The sequence below is a fragment of the Bufo gargarizans genome, chromosome 2 (genome assembly GCF_014858855.1).
Source record: "Bufo gargarizans isolate SCDJY-AF-19 chromosome 2, ASM1485885v1, whole genome shotgun sequence".
In the NCBI taxonomy this organism is placed as follows: Eukaryota; Metazoa; Chordata; class Amphibia; order Anura; family Bufonidae; genus Bufo; species Bufo gargarizans.
Genome location: NC_058081.1, coordinates 23,091,025 through 23,107,360, shown reverse-complemented (window position 1 = coordinate 23,107,360; position 16,336 = coordinate 23,091,025). Strand labels below are relative to the sequence as shown.

At 45.6% G+C, this 16,336-nt stretch overlaps 1 pseudogene; it reads left to right on the top strand.

The window, feature by feature from the left end:
* Nucleotides 1–3,278: 3,278 nt before the first annotated feature.
* LOC122929247 lies at nucleotides 3,279–15,537 on the top strand (annotated as a pseudogene).
* Nucleotides 15,538–16,336: the final 799 nt, after the last annotated feature.

Below are 16,336 nucleotides of genomic sequence, written 5' to 3'. Positions count from 1 at the left end.
TTTTCTTCTGGCCAAAACCTCAGCCAAAAGAATCTCGGAGCTGCAAGCTTTCACTGCTTTACACCCATACACCATGTTCTTACAGGATAGGGTCCTTCTAAAATTTCTACCTTATTTTAGACCTAAAGTTCCAACCTTTCAAAATATCACTCAGGTAATCTCTCTACCTGTATTATTCTCTGCCTCCTCCTCTGATGTTCCAGTCCGACATCCACTGGATATATTGAGATGCCTCCAGATCTATGTGGATAGATCCAAAGAATTCAGGATAGATGAGAATCTCTTCATCCTGTTTGCCGGTAAGTCTAAAGGCCATAAGACGTCTAAAAATACGATTAGTCGCTTGGTCAAGGAAGCCATTAGGGAAGCTTTCACCTCCTAGTCCTTAGATCCTCCGGAGTTTGTGAGGGCCCATTGTACAAGGGCCGTAGCTACCTCTGTTGCGGAGAGAAGTCTTCTCCCCCTAGAGTTGATCTGTAAGGCAGCTTCCTGGAGCTCTGAATCAACCTTCATCTCCCATTATAGGATAGATGCTAAGGTAGCAGAGTTTTCGGCCTTTGGGCAGACAGTCCTTACTTCTGCCGAGCATGAGGACTCTCCCTAGGGGATTCTTCTTGCTATCTCCCCAACTGTGCTGCTGGTAGGACGTAAGGGAATCGTTAATTTCTAACGATAATTTGTTTTCCCTTAGTCCTAACAACAGCACACAAATTTTCCCACCCTAAAAGTACTTTCTTGTTATAGACACGGTGGGCTGGGGGGCGAACCCCTCCCTTTAAGGGAGCTGGAGTTCTTCTATTGGTTATTCTTTGGGCTCATTAAAAATTCCGCCGGTCCTACCAGTCCACAGGGGGCAGTTAACCCTATCTGTGCTGCTGTTAGGACTAAGGGAAAACAAATTATCGTTAGAAATTAACGATTCTTTTCTTGCTAAATCCCCAGTTGTGCTGCTGTTCAGGACGTAGAATCGTTAATTTCTAATGATAATTTGTTTTCCCTTAGTGCAGGCATGTCCAAACTGCGGCCCTCCAGCTGTTGCAAAACTACAACTCCCAGCATGCCCTAATAGCTGTAAGCTATCCAGGCATGCTGAGAGTTGTAGTTTTGCAACAGCTAGAGGGCCGCAGTTTGGACATGCCTGCCTTAGTGCTAACAGCAGCACACATATATCTCTCCCTCTAATTTTTGTTTATTATTACTTAACAGGTCACACGGGGTCAGTGCAGGAGGAGTGGTTTATAGGGGGCCTAATTAGTACTTTATTTTGTTTTAATTAATAAAAAAAGTTCCACCTGTCCTGATTGTCCACAGGGGCAGTAATAACCCAGTTGTGCTGCTGTTATGACTAAGGGAAAACAGATTATCGTTAGAAATTAACGAGTATGCAGTTTTACATTTAAGCTGCTGTTCACACGGCCCTTTCAAAAGATATGTATGCAGTTTTACCTGCAAGCCATTGTTCACACTGCGACCCGCATGCAAAGCAGAACAGTGGGCCACATTTACTAAAGTGTTTGGGCCTGTTTTAGAGGCTTTTGCACCTCGTTCGCCTATTTTGATTTTTTTTTACTAATTTTGCTGTTTTCTATCCTTTGCGACTTTTTTCCAACCTATTTATGTAGGTGCGCCTTTTTATTTTGTGCCTGAATTTGTAACAAAACAGTCACATTTTTACTCAAATTTTATTAGTCAGTTTTGAGTGATGAAGTGCGATTTTTTTTTCCGGGAGACATGCCACGTTTCTCTGCGCAGATGCAACTTTTTTTCATGCACAAATAAATGAGACCAGTCTAAGTGAATGTGAACCTGTCATACTGAAAATCAACCACCAGAGGGCAGACTTATAACAATTCATCAACTGCTGTCTGACTTTTAACAAATACTTGGCAAAAGGGCTCATGCACACAAACGTGTGTCGGCCTTTCCCATATTATGACCCACAAACAGCACGTCCACAATATATGAATGCGTCTGCCATACGGAAGATACGGAGCGAAAGACCACGCCAGAACTACGGAGTGCTTCCGTTGTATTTTGGTCCATACCTCTAGAACATGCTCTATTTTTTGCTGTACGGATGGATCATGGACTCATTCAAGTTGAATGGGTCTGCATCCATCAGTGCAGGCAACACGAGCAATGCCCGTGCATTAGGGACCGCAATTTGCAGTCCCCAATGCGCGGCACGGGTGGCACATGTTAGTTTGCGTGAGCCCAAAGAAAGACACATGAATGAAATACGGCAGTCTAATTTTATGATTAAAGGCGTTGTCCGTGTTCAGTTTTTCACCCAGTCAGCCCGTATGAGATGTGCATCGGAGCATTTCATGTCCCGACGCTCCCTCCTGCCCTGCATAGCGCAGTATTAGAGCTTTTTCTGCAGATCCGGTGACGTACCGGGTCTCTGCTAGGATGAGGCTTCCACCTACCAGTGTTCCCAGTGACATCACCGGTACTAATGAACAGGCTTTTGCGCTGCCCTAGCCTGTAACCTGGGGGGGTGGATGAGAACAGCCTCGCAAAACGGCAGCAACTCATGACATTAGAGGGTGGCGGCACAGGATGCGGATTAACATACAGAAAAAGCGTAGCATAATACGGCACCAGCACAGTGTATGAGATTAGACAAACCATGTGATTTTTTTTTTTTCCGTCAAATCCAGGGCACATCAACTGTTTGTGCGGACTTCACCAACATAAACTGCAAGTAGCACATGCGGATTTTGGTGCGGAAACATACTGAAATCCGCAAGAAAAAACACACGGATTTGCTAAATGCACACGGTCAGGATTGCGTGCAGATTTTCTGCACGGATTTGCATGCGAAAAATCCGCACCGTAGGTCATGTACATTGTATTCTATGAGAATTTGAAATTCTCATGCACACTATGCGGATTTTGACCTAAGGTGCAGATTTTAAAATCCGCAGCATGTCAATTTATTTATTTATTTTTTTACCTGATTTTTTCCATTTCTTTAGGAAAATCCTCACCAATTGATGCCCTTAGTCTGCCCAGATATCAGTGCGGATTCTCCACACATAAATCCTGAACGTGTGCATCTACCCTAAAAGTCCAATGTAAATACACCCAAGAAATGAACTCGAATCCCATATGAACTCCACCACCGTGCTCTGCATTGCCAAATTCCCATCAGGTGTGAGTGGTGTCCAGTTGAGTATAATGAGGTTTCAGGTGAAGTGATGACCATGTGATGGGTGGAGTATAAGGTTCTCCTCCCTCCATCCTCTCCTTGTGTGCCTTCTCCTGTAGTCAGGATGTTGCTGTGGATCAGGTGGCTGTTAGTGGTTCTGCTCTATGGCTTTAGCAGGGCCTTGGTTAGACACCGGCGGCAGCAGCCAGACACTCGGTGGAGGAATTATCAGCCTGGATTGGGATCTTCTAGGGGACTTGGACAATCTTCAGTAGGCTCTCTTAGAGGAAATTCTTGGCAGTCATTGCCTAGAATTGTACCTCAAGTTGGCAGTTCTCGGCTAGTGTCTGGATGGGACTACATCCAGCCTGAAGTAGGTTCTATGTCCAGACAGCTTGTACAAACCCCATACTCCCCTATCCGTGTACAGTGTGCTGAAGACGCGTCAATTTTGACGTAAATTTGTTTTCCCTTAGTCCTAACAGCAGCACACAAATTTCCCTCCCCTTGTGTGATTATCATTTATTTGTTATAAAGCAACCCCGTCTAGTTGGGGGCCGGGTTATATGGAGTAGGGGCTTAATTAATTAGTAACTAATTAAGGATACTTAGGCAGAATTTTTTTGTGTTCATTAAAAATTCCGCCTGTCCTGACCAGCTTCACAGGGGCAAATACCCCACTTGTGCTGCTGTTAGGACTAAGGGAAAACAAATTTACGTCAAAATTGACGCTTCCCTTTCGTCCTAACCAGCAGCACAAGTGGGGAAGTAGCAAGAAACCTCACCCAAATTGGGAGGGCTCCCTACTCCCCTCTCAGGAGAGGGCGGCACTTAAAACTGATTGTCCAAAGGCCATTCCCTCCGCCTGTCTAGCCTCTAGACGATAATGCGAGATGAAGGTGTTCAGAGAACTCCAAAAAGCGGCTGCACAAATCTGATCCAGGGGGATCAGTTTCTTCTCTGCATAAGAGGTGGATACAGCCCTGGTAGAATGGGCGGAGACAAAAGAAGGTGGTGTCAAATCTTGGGACAGAAAGGCCAGACGGATTGCTTCTTTAATCCACCTGCTCAGAGTGGGTTTGGAGGCCTTCAGACCCCTGTTCTTCCCTGAATAGGTCAGAAGGAGGTTTTCCGACCTTCTGAATTCGCTTGTTCTGTCCAAATATATCCTAAGACCTCTTGAGATGTCCAATGTACGGAGCTTTTCCTCCTCGGAAGAAGTCGCAGCCGGTGAAAAAGTGGGCAGACATATCGTCTGATTGATATTAGAAAAGGTAGGAACCTTTGGTAAAAAGGTTGGCAAAAACCTTAACAGGACCTTGTCCTGAAGGAATTTTAAATAGGGCTCAGAAGCCCCCAGAGCCTGAAGTTCCCCAACTCTCTTAGCTGATGTGATAGCTAGTAAGAAGGTGATCTTTAGGGATAGGAACCTCAAGTTTACCTCATTCAAAGGCTCAAAGGGGGAAACACATAACCCTTTTAGAACCACTGTTAAGTCCCACTGTGGGACTGGTCTCAGGATTCTGGGTTTAAGCCTCTCAGCTCCCTTCAGGAACCTTTTGATTAGGGGGTCCTGAGAAATCGGTCTGCTAAGGCATGCCGATAAGGCAGAGACGTGAGCTCTGAGTGTAGATGGGCTTAGACCCTTGTCTAGACCATCCTGGAGGAATTGTAGAATAGCGGAGAGAGGAGGGTCTGAGGCAACTACCTCTCTGTCATTACACCATTGCAGGAATATTCTGTAGATTCTAGAATACTTCTTGCTTGTAGATTCCGCTCTGGAGTGAGAAATTGTTCTCAGGACCTCCACAGATAACCCTCTAGCTTCTAGAAGGGACCTGTCAATCTCCAGGCTGTCAGATTGAGCCTCCTCAGATCTAGACAGGGACCTGTGTCCTGATACACAAGGTCCTGTATTAGGGGAAGTCTCCAATAATTGCCCTGACTCATCTGCATGAGCTGGGTGAACCAAGACCTCTTTGGCCAGAATGGCATGATGGCGATCACCGAGGTCTGGTCTTGCTTGATCTTCATCAATACCTTCGGTATCATGGAAATTGGAGGGAAGATGTATGCCAGCCTGAACCTCCAAGTTATGGACAGAGCGTCTATCGCTACCGGGTTGTCCTCCCTGTAAAGGGAACAGAACTTGCTCACCTTGGCGTTCAATCGGGTAGCCATCAGGTCGATTTCCGGGGTGCCCCACCGCTGGACAATCGTGGAGAAGATACTCTTGTTCAGGGACCACTCCCCTGGAACTGGTAGACCCCGACTCAGGCGATCTGCGACCACATTGAGATCCCCTTTGATATGGACTGCCATTAGGTGGGACAGGTTGACCTCTGCCCAAGAGAGAATAGAACCCACCTCCCTCAGGAGGGTTTGGGATTTCGTCCCTCCCTGTCTGTTCAGGTAAGCGACCACAGTCGTGTTGTCTGTCCGGACTCTCACCGCTTGACTGCGGATGAGAGGAGCAAAATGAAGGAGGGCTAGTTTGACCGCTCTCAGCTCTCTCCAATTGGATGAGAGGATTTTCTCCTGGGGATTCCAAGTACCTCGTACTGGGTTGTCCTCCAGATGGGCCCCCAGCCCAGCAGTGAAGCGTCCGTGGTCAAGGTGACCCAACGAGGTTGGGTCAGAGACCTCCCATCTTTTAGGTTCTTCCACCACCTGAGCGAAGAACGGACTTCTACCGACAGGGAGTGCATTCTGTCTAGGTCTCTGGGCTTGCGACTCCAAGCTGCTAAGACCTCCTCCTGAAGAGGGCGTAAGTGCCATAAGGCCCAAGGAACTGCCTCTGCAGATGCTGACATGTGGCCTAACATCCTCATAAGAACCCTTATGGAGACTCGTTTGGGCGGTATAAGAGACTGTGCGGCTTTTATTACTCTGTCCCTCCTCTGTGGGGACAGGTACAGGGTCATCAGTTGTGAATCGATCACAAACCCCAAGAACGTTCTCGTGGTTGAGGGGACTAAGTGCGACTTGTCCCAATTTATCAACCAACCCAGACGGTGGAGAATCTGGAGAGCTTGATGAAGCTGACTCTGCAGGACGTCTGCGTTTGCGGCTTTTAAAAGCCAATCGTCCAAGTACGATACGACCTCTAGCCCAAGAAGTCTTAAATGGGTGACCACAGGAGCCACTACCTTTGTAAAGGTGTGCGGAGCTGAGGATATGCCGAAGGGCAATACAGCAAACTGGTAGTGCTTCACTACCCCTTGCAAGGCCACAGCAACTCTGAGATATTTCCTGTGTGCTGGGCAGATGAGAACATGAAGGTAAGCATCCTTCAGGTCTATAGTTACCATCACATCTCCTGGGTTCAGGATGTTTATTACAGAGCGAATGGTTTCCATCCGGAAACGCTTCTTCCTGATAAAACGATTTAAGTAACGTAAATCGATGATCATCCGCCAGTCTCCTGATGGTTTTGGTACCAGAAAGATGGGAGAATAAACCCCCTGCCGCCACTCGCGAGGAGGAACCTCCTCTAATGCTCCTTTCTGTATATACTGGAGAACCGAGTCTTCCAGGATTAATTGTTTGTCGGGTGCTAACGTCCTTGTTAGGACGAACTTGTCCCGAGGAAGGGAAATTAAATCTATTATGTACCCTGATGCTATCACTTGTAGCACCCAAGGGTCTGGAATTTTTTGCATCCAAAAATTTTTGAATAGCCTCAAACGTCCACCGACTGGGGGACTGAAAACTGGTCCTTCCTCTGGGACCCCGGGGGGTGGGGAAGGGGAATTGACGGGCTGTAGAGAGTCATAGGTCAGCCCTGCGGTTCCCACGAACGCGACCCCTACCTCTCTTACTACCTTCAGAACGCCTCTGGGTTCTATCTCCCCCCTGAAATCTTCCTCCTCCTCCTCTACCTCGACCCCGAAAGGACTGCTGGGGGAGGGATTTACCTTTTTTGTCTGCTAGGTTCTCCATGAGAACATCTAATTCAGAACCGAACAATCTCCCCGGTTCATAAGGAAGGGAGCAAAGGTTAAATTTGGACGTGTTGTCCGCCGCCCATGGTTTTAACCAGAGTGGGCGCCTGCTGGCTGAGGAAAGCGCCATAGACTTTGCCGCTAATTTTAATTGCTGTTGGGAGGAATCTGATAGGAAATCAATGCCCAGTAAGAGAGTTTTAAATAGATCCAGGATGTCGTCCCGGCCAACCCCAGAATCCAAGTCTGATTGGATTCTGAGAGTGCGTGCACGGATGAACTCTGATACCTCAGAGCACGCTATAGCAACTGAAGCAGAGGCGGAGGCAGCCGAGTAGTTGCGTCTAAGCGTGCACTCTGCTCGTCTGTCTAGGGGGTCCTTTAGGTTGCTGCCATCGTCAGAGGGGACTAGAGTCCTTTTGGAGAGCTTTGATATGGCCATATCCACCTTTGGAGGTGGAACCCAGTCTAAGGAATCCGCATCCTGTAGAGGGAAGATTAGTTTAAATCTTTTTGTTAATACTGGCCCTTTCTCCGGGTGTTTCCACTCGGTCGCCATTAACTTCTGTAAAGACTCGTCCACTTTAAAGGCCCTTGGCCCCCTAGAGGTGGACTGTGGAGCTTCCCCTTGCTCAACAGCATGGTCCCTCGACCTGATGGAGCGCAACAGTCTTTGAGTCTTTTCGGCCGGAAAAAGAAAGGCCGAACTCTCTTCCTCAGAGGAAGAATTATCCTCAATGGAGACGACGTCTTCAGACATGGGTACAGGACCAGGAGAAGCCTGTCTGGGCCTCTTGTTAGAGACTGCTCCCTTAATCTCGGCAATGGACGTATCCATGAACTGTTTCATCCATGAAAACATATCCACCACCGTTGGTTCTGGGTCTGTTGGTCTGGGTCGGCAGCCTGGGCATCGATGGAATTCGTATGAATCCGGCAATGGGGTGCCGCAGCTGGAGCAGGCGAGGTGTTTCTGCTTCTGAGTAGATTTGCCTAAGAAACAGACAATAGGATAAGAATTTGGACCCAGAAAGTACAAAAAAAGGAGAGCAGTACCTTACCATGAGGTGGCGATGCCATCTTAGAAGGAAAGCAAGGTGACTTCAAGGAAAAACTTCCTGAGCGCAGGAGTAGCCAAACAATAGAAGTCAGTTGAGCTCAGTAAACTGAGAGCAACATTGACCTGCCTCACACAGGTGCCTTAAATAGCACAATAGGGAGGAGATTATAGTCACTCCCCCACCCAGGGGATGGATTCCGAAGTTAAATCTATAATTTAAATAGAAATACACTAAATCCTCTACATCCCCCCATTGGGTGCCCCAGCAACCTGAGGGCACGAATTTGAGAGGATTTTAATAGAGAGAAAGCGCTGAACACAGCGCTGGAGGACGGAGCCGCGGACCGGAAGTGACGAAAATGACGCACTTCCGGTACTCGCGGGACGCCGAAGGAGCGCTGAAGCCATAGCTTATGCGGCACAAAAGGTAAAAGCATCGATATAAAAACAGATAGATGGCTCCGAATGTTATTCAGCGGAGACCTAAGAGGGCAGGACATTCTCAGGATACCTGAAATATAAACAAAGGCAGAATTAGACATTATAATAAACATTATTATAACGTTACAGATAACTATGGGAGACTCCAGTAAGGAGTCTAGCCTGTCCTGGGGTCCACAGGACAATAAAAAAGCAACCCCGTCCAGTTGGGGGCCGGGTTATATGGGGTAGGGGCTTAATTAATTAGTAACTAATTAAGGATACTTAGGCAGAATTTTTTTGTGTTCATTAAAAATTCCGCCTGTCCTGACCAGCTTCACAGGGGCAAATACCCCACTTGTGCTGCTGGTTAGGACGAAAGGGAACATATGGTGGTTACTGTGCAGAGAGACTTCTATGGTAATGGTAGGCTGGTGAAGCCCTCTGACCTGGCCCTGGGGACCTGCACAGCTGGAACTCAAGCTACAGATACCATAGTGGTATTTGACAATGAGCTTCAAGAATGTGGAAGCCAACTAGAGGTAAGTGGCTGGAGGACTGAACATTCCTAAAATGAGAGAAAATATATGCTCAGGTCAATAATGCATTTCATCATGAAAACCCTTTAGTTCCTTAGCACTATATTAAAGTGGCTATGTAAGGGCTCTTTCACACTTGCGTTCTTTTCTTCCGGCATAGAGTTCCGTCGTCGGGGCTCTATGCCGGAAGAATCCTGATCAGGATTATCCCCATGCATTCTGAATGGAGAGAAATCCGTTCAGGATGTCTTCAGTTCAGGACTGGAATGTTTTTTGGCCAGAGAAAATACCGCAGCATGCTGCGCTTTTTGCTCCGGCCAAAAATCCTGAAGACTTGCCGCAAGGCCGGATCCGGAATGAATGCCCATTGAAAGGCATTGATCTGGATCCGGCCTTAAGCTAAATGTCGTTTCGGCGCATTGCCGGATCCGACGTTTAGCTTTTTCTGAATGGTTACCATGGCTGCCGGGACGCTAAAGTCCTGGCAGCCATAGTAAAGTGTAGTGGGGTGCGCCCCACGCGCATGGATGACGTCAGGGCGCCCCACGCGCATGGATGACGTGATCGCATGACACGTCATCCATGCGCATGGGGCGCTCTGACGTCATTCTGGAGCGCCCCGAGAGCCGCACGGACTGTAAGTATACCGCTCCCCACTACTACTATGGCAACCAGGACTTTAATAGCGTCCTGGCTGCCATAGTAACACTGAACGCATTTTGAAGAAGGATCTGTCTTCAAATGCTTTCAGTTCACTTGCGTTTTTCCGGATCCGGCGTGTAATTCCGGCAAATGGAGTACACGCCGGATCCGGACAACACAAGTGTGAAAGAGCCCTAATGGTGTTAAATAAAGATCTGGTTTCCTTGAAGACCATCGTATTTTCCTATGACAGTATACTGTAGTGGCATTGACTATCATAACCTAAAATTTAAAGAGTTGGCCTTGTGGTGGACTTCCCCACTGCTTTGTGATGTTTCACCTCTTACTGGAGGCGTTCTTTCATGATAAAATTACCAAAATACTCTTGAGTAACTCAATTGGTGACTATAAAACTGACTAAATGTTTCACTGGTTCTCAAACATCCAGGTTTTTGTTTTTTTTCCACTGTTGGTGCTCTATGAATGGAGACTAATCTTTTTGTGGCTCTTCTCTCCTCCAGATGACTCCAGATGTTCTTATCTACACGATCAACTTGTCTTACAACCCCACTACTTCCAGCAATGTGCCCATCATCAGGTCTAATTCTGCAGTGGTTCCCATCTATTGTTACTACCCACGGTGAGTCTGTAGTAATGGTGGGGTCCATAGCTAGATCTTCTAGGGTACCTCTAAGTGGTACTATTTCTTCCAGGACTTCCCTGCTGAGTTAGATGCTGGTTAGTGAATGGGATCACATTGAGGCAAGCCATGACAATCCACACCTGCTGGATTTGAAGTCTTGGCTGGAACAACTTGAGTCAGTTTGACCCCATTCACTTGCATTATGTGGTGGTGTTCTGTAGCGTCAGCGCTGTGATCTTCGGCCATGTAATGTGTATGGCAGCCAAACTGTCCCTGTAGCCCCATCCTAATTGAATAATTGTGACTTGGAAAGGAATCTCTTTGAAAACTCTTCCTTTTCATCACTACTGAAATGCTTTAAGGAACGGTCACCTTTTCTGATGGGATTGTTTTACGACTTGCATCCTCATGTAGTATTTCTGGAGAATCCTTACCTATAAAGGAAGTTATACCTACTATAAATATTGCTAGCAGTCTGCAATGAAGGTCCATCTGAGTACTAACAATAGGGGCGGTGTCTGACACTGTCCAACTGGTGCTGCTGGAGCCACTGTGCAGGGACATGCTCCCAACTGGTAAAGCTCAGATAGGCCTTTGTTGGAAACTGCTGGCAAGTCATTCATAGACTAGCAAGAATAATGGAGGAATGGCATACTAGAAATGAGTGCTCCAGAATTGTTACTGAAGGACATGTCAGGTAATTAAGCTAGCCACCATCATAGTATGTTCTGTGTGAACTAAGTGCAGCAGGACTGGAGTTTGTATTGGGGTAGCTACTACAGATGAGTGCCGTCTTCAAAAATGTGGCTGCTTTGCAGAATTTTCCTATGAATTTGTCACAAAGTGTATTAAATCAGGTCTATCCCGGCCTGCGGGTAAACTTTAGGGAGAATGTATCCTGGTGTACTTCACTGTGTAGTGCAGCAACTTGCATGCTAGCCCTTTCTGGTAGCGAACCAGTTAGTCTAGGGCAGGCATGCTCAACCTGCGGCCCTCCAGCTGTTGCAAAACTACAACTCCCAGCATGCCTGAACAGCCTACAGCAGGGCATTGTGGGAGTTGTAGTTTTACAACAGCTGGAGGGCCGCAGGTTGAGCATGCCTGGTTTAGGGCTACACGACCTATCACGCAACATCTTGTTGCACCAATGATGCAAGACATATTTTGTAATGCTTGTATATGGCAGTGTGACACCATAGACTAAGACAAAATGCCATATACTAAGACGGATTTTTGTGTGACCTGTCATTTTGCAGCATGTGGCAGTGTAACACATACTGTCACGAGACGTGTCGCCCTAGCATTACTGCTCGCCTCAATGACAGGCAGGTGACATATATGGACACGTGCAGGCTACCAGCAATCCTAGCTAACCCCCTAGTTCAGTGATGGGCGAATCGCAGCTCTCCAGCTGTTGTAAAACTACAAATCCCATCATGCCCTGCTGTAGGCATACTGGGAGTTGTAGTTTTACAACAGCTGGAGAACTGCAGTTTGCCCATCCCTGCCCTAGCTAAACAAAAAAGCATACAGCATCCTTCAGTAAAGCAAAAAAGGTGCTTGCCCCTGTGGGTGTCCCAATGACTGTTCAGTGGAACAAAATAAGAACATGGAGGCACCAACAATGAATAAGGATGAGCGCATTGACTTCGGATGCTTTATCTGAAGTCGCTTTGCATAAAACTTTGTAACACTGGACGGAGTGGGAGCTCTGTACAGTATTAGAATGTATTGGCTTTGATGAGCCAAAGTTATTACTTTGAAGTCTCATGAGACTTTGTAATAACTTTGAATTATTACTGTAAAAGACCTTCGTACCTAGGTCTGGTTCAGTTCCTTTGAACCGAACCGGAGTTCAGTATCAAGGTTTCTTACAGTAATTTATGAAGTTATTACAAAGTCTTGCAAGGCTTCGCTTCTGCTCCATACAGTATTACAACGACGTTTTATGCAAATCACTGAGCCCTACTAATAAAGTAGTGGATAAAACAAGGTTCTTTGCCTTGCCACAACATGGATTAAAACAAGTGGTTGAATCCCTTCTGTTGGCGGTAGCATGACTGTGCGTCACTATTAGGCTTAGTTCACACTTCACTTATTTGGTCGGTTATTGTTAGCCCTATATATTGTTCAGCGAACCAAAACCAGGAGTGGAGCTGCCACAGACATAAGGTATAATGGAAAGATCTTCATCTCTTCTGTGTTTACAACCCCACCTGGTTTTGACTCAAAATACTGAATGAGGCATGATGCAGTCAATGTATATCAGGACAGATTAAGAATGATTACACTGAGCCTACAGTCTCCCTATGCTCTCCCTGCACTGTCCCTATCCAAGAGTCTACAATTAAAAGCTCTGTCAAACACTGTCCCTAAACCATCTCAAAGACCTGGGTTATAACTTGAAAACACAACTTTTACTAGATTAAAAAATGCAGGTGTACAAATTTGTAAACACAATATACAGCACAGTGAGAAATACCTGTACAACCAATACCATAAGAGCACCTGCAAATCGCTTCCAGAATAATAATGGAATGATCTTACCCAACCCGGGTAAACTAGCTTAGGAGAGCACATTGGCGATACCTCTGTTGCATGAACATGGGGGAGATTTGATTGTTTCAAATTTATGGGAATCGAGGTGATCACACAATCGGGAAGAGGCGACTGGGATAAGAAAATCCTCCAGCACGAAGCTAGATGGATTTTCTATTTAAAAAAAAACAACCATGAATGGCCTCAATGAACAACTTTATTTTCTTTGTTTCATTTGAGGGCCAATTGAATTTTTATTATTTTTTAACACTATCACGTGACTTTTGTATATCTATACATGGGTATTTATACATTTTACTTGTGGCCACTTTTGATCAACTGAGGTTTGAAATGTATATCTATATGGCATCCTTTGTCTATCACTGCAAACGTGGCTCAACTGCAGTACCAAATGCAACCTATGGACAGATGAGTTTTCTGGAAAATTGCTATGCTTTTCCCAATAGAGGACAGTCCTCTTTAAGAATGTCTCTACTTCTCTAGATTTGGCAATGTAAGCAGCAAAGCAATCAAGCCAACATGGGCTCCCTTCAGCACCACAGTGAGCTCGGAAGAGAGGTTGGCTTTCTCCTTGCGTCTCATGACTGGTAAGACTCCGTCAAGTAGAGTACAGGTGCGTAGTCTCAGCTTATACTAATAGCCTTATATTTTATCCATAGCGGATTGGAGAGCTCCCAATCCATCACTGGTCTTCCAGCTTGGTGAAACCTTCTACATGGAGGCCTCTGTAGACACGAAGAACCACATCCCGATGATGCTGTTTGTTGATAGCTGTGTGGCTACCCTTACTCCAGATGTGAACTCCAGTCCTCACTATGACATCATTGCTTATAATGGGTGAGTTCCTGCTTCTCACATTGCCTTAATTCAAGAATATCTTGACTAAAATAAATATCTTCTACAAGTGCTTGGTGGATGGGATGCAGGGAGATTCCTCTTCAGCCTTTGTTTCTCCAAGACCTGAACCAGACAAGCTTCGATTTACGGTTGATGCCTTCAGGTTCACTAACAGTCCTCTCTCGACGGTGAGGAATAGAGGGTGGTATGACCTTGAAGACCTAACTAAGAACTTCATTTTGCTGCTTGCTGTCCTTGAGGTCTTTGTCAGCCCAAAAATTGAATGGGGTTGAAAGCTGTTACAAACTGTTCTAACCTGGACCTTTTGACCCTATTAATGGACTTGGATGGGTGCATGAGTACAAATCTTATGTAGAGTATAGCTGTGTGGTAATATGTACAAAGACCGTAGCGGCTCCATCCTAGAACCATCAGACCCAATTCTACAAGCTTTATAACGTGCTTTATTTTCTCCTACAAATGTTCATATACATGGCATGTAATAGAACAGTCTGTATCCTCAGTTAGTGTTGAGCAAATCAAAGCAAAACAAATTGAAATTCTGATTGAAGGCAAACTTTCTCACACTTCATGGTAAAGAAACAGTGGTTATAAAGATGCATAGTTGCCTCATCCATTTGCACATGAAGACGCCACCACATCTTGACAGCAGAAAGCACATTATGTTGTGCATGTCACAACGACTGGAGTCTTCAATAGCTCCTCAAAGGCCAAAATGGTATCCTTGGATGCCAAAATCGGCGATGAACCCCCTCAGATGCTGCATACATTGATGGTGATTGCTCTTCCAAATTATGCCCACCACATACAAAGGAATATGCTTTGTGACAAAGTAACTAGTCACAAATCAAATTTATTTGTGAAAACGGCTGAAGTTAATCTCTCATAATTTTGCTCATCTCTACTCGGATATATACACACTCAAGAATAACCATGTATGGATTAGAGCTACAGGAATAAACCATATAACTACTAATTCCTTCTAGTATGTAAGCCAGAGGGTAACATATTGTATTATGAATGTAAAAATGACTTGAGGAGCTGGAAACTCTAATTGTGATGTCCTAGATCTACATCACCTGTTACCTGAGAGCTGCTGACATCAACCAGACCCCTGATCCAATGAACAAGGCCTGCTCCTACAATAAGGCTACCAGCAGGTAAGACTTTACACATCTGTCTTCCGTCAGATGGCTACACAACCCTAGATGGGGTCTTGGATAACAATGGTTGATCCCTCAATGGTTGACTATTCTGCTTACTCTTCCAGTTGGTCACCTGTGGAAGGCCCCAGTGCAAACTGCCAGTGCTGCAACATTGGGAACTGTGCTACAGTTAGCAGTCGGAGAACCGCATGGGGCCCACAGCCTGCCAGATCAAGAGGAGTTGGGAAGAGAGATGTTGGTGAGTACTTCAGTAAAACGTCTTCTACAGTTTCCATAAAGGTCAAGATCTTTAAATGGCTGTTGCTGCTACTTCCACCAGGTTCTCATCTAGAGAAGCACACTCTGGCCACACTCGGTCCTCTTCTAGTGACTGGATCTAAGTCTAACCAGGTCTCCAAAGCTGGAATTGCCAAAGCTTCCAGAATGGGTGCAGAAGAAGAACCTCTACAGTTGTGGGTGCTGGTGGCCATGGGATCAGTCACTTCAGTAGTTGTTGCTTTTGCTTTTACAGTGGCTGCAAAATGTCTTCTGAAAAAATGTTCTCACAAATAGTCCAAAAATAAAAAATAAAAAAATCGGTAAAACGTTTCTTGTTCTTGGATCTCTGTCGAATAGTTAAAGGTACCAATGTTTGTATGGGAATTGCTGGCTTAATGTGGCCCATAACTTCATGGGTGGACCTTTTTGTAGGTCACATGGAAGTACAGCATGGGTACAGTAACATAGTACATAAGGCCGAAAAAAGACATTTGTCCATCCAGTTCGGCCTGTTATCCTGTACATCTGTATAGAGCTGATGGTTTGCTTACTTTGAGAGCCGCATAAGGCCCTTTAACACTTGCATTGTAGCTTTCTGGTTTGGAGATCCAGTAGATCAGTTTTGTCCCCATTGGCAGTGAATAGGGACAAAACTGATCAGGATACATTCTGTTTGTGTTTTTTGACAAGGTACAAAACCACTGCAGTCTTGTCCTGTCTATAAAATGGAACAAACTGGATCCAGCATGTAAGTCAATGGTGCCAGATCCAGTTGCCTGTGTTTTTTGTTAGCTAAACAGATCTAGCGCCCATTGATTCATACCAGATCCATATTTTATTTTGGAGATACAGTTGAATTATCTGGTAAAACATATGTATTAAATAGCAGATGCATTTAATTCTGGTTTTGAGATCCTCTGCTGGATCTCAAAACCGGATTAACGCAAGTGGGAAATGAGCCTATGTAAAAAAACGGATGTCTAAATGGTTGCTGTAGGCAACATCTTTCATGTCTCTAACTCATAGCTTGTCCTTCCTGCTTGTGCTGTGGGCTTGATCCTTGTTGTAAGTAATCTGTAGGTTGTCATCCACA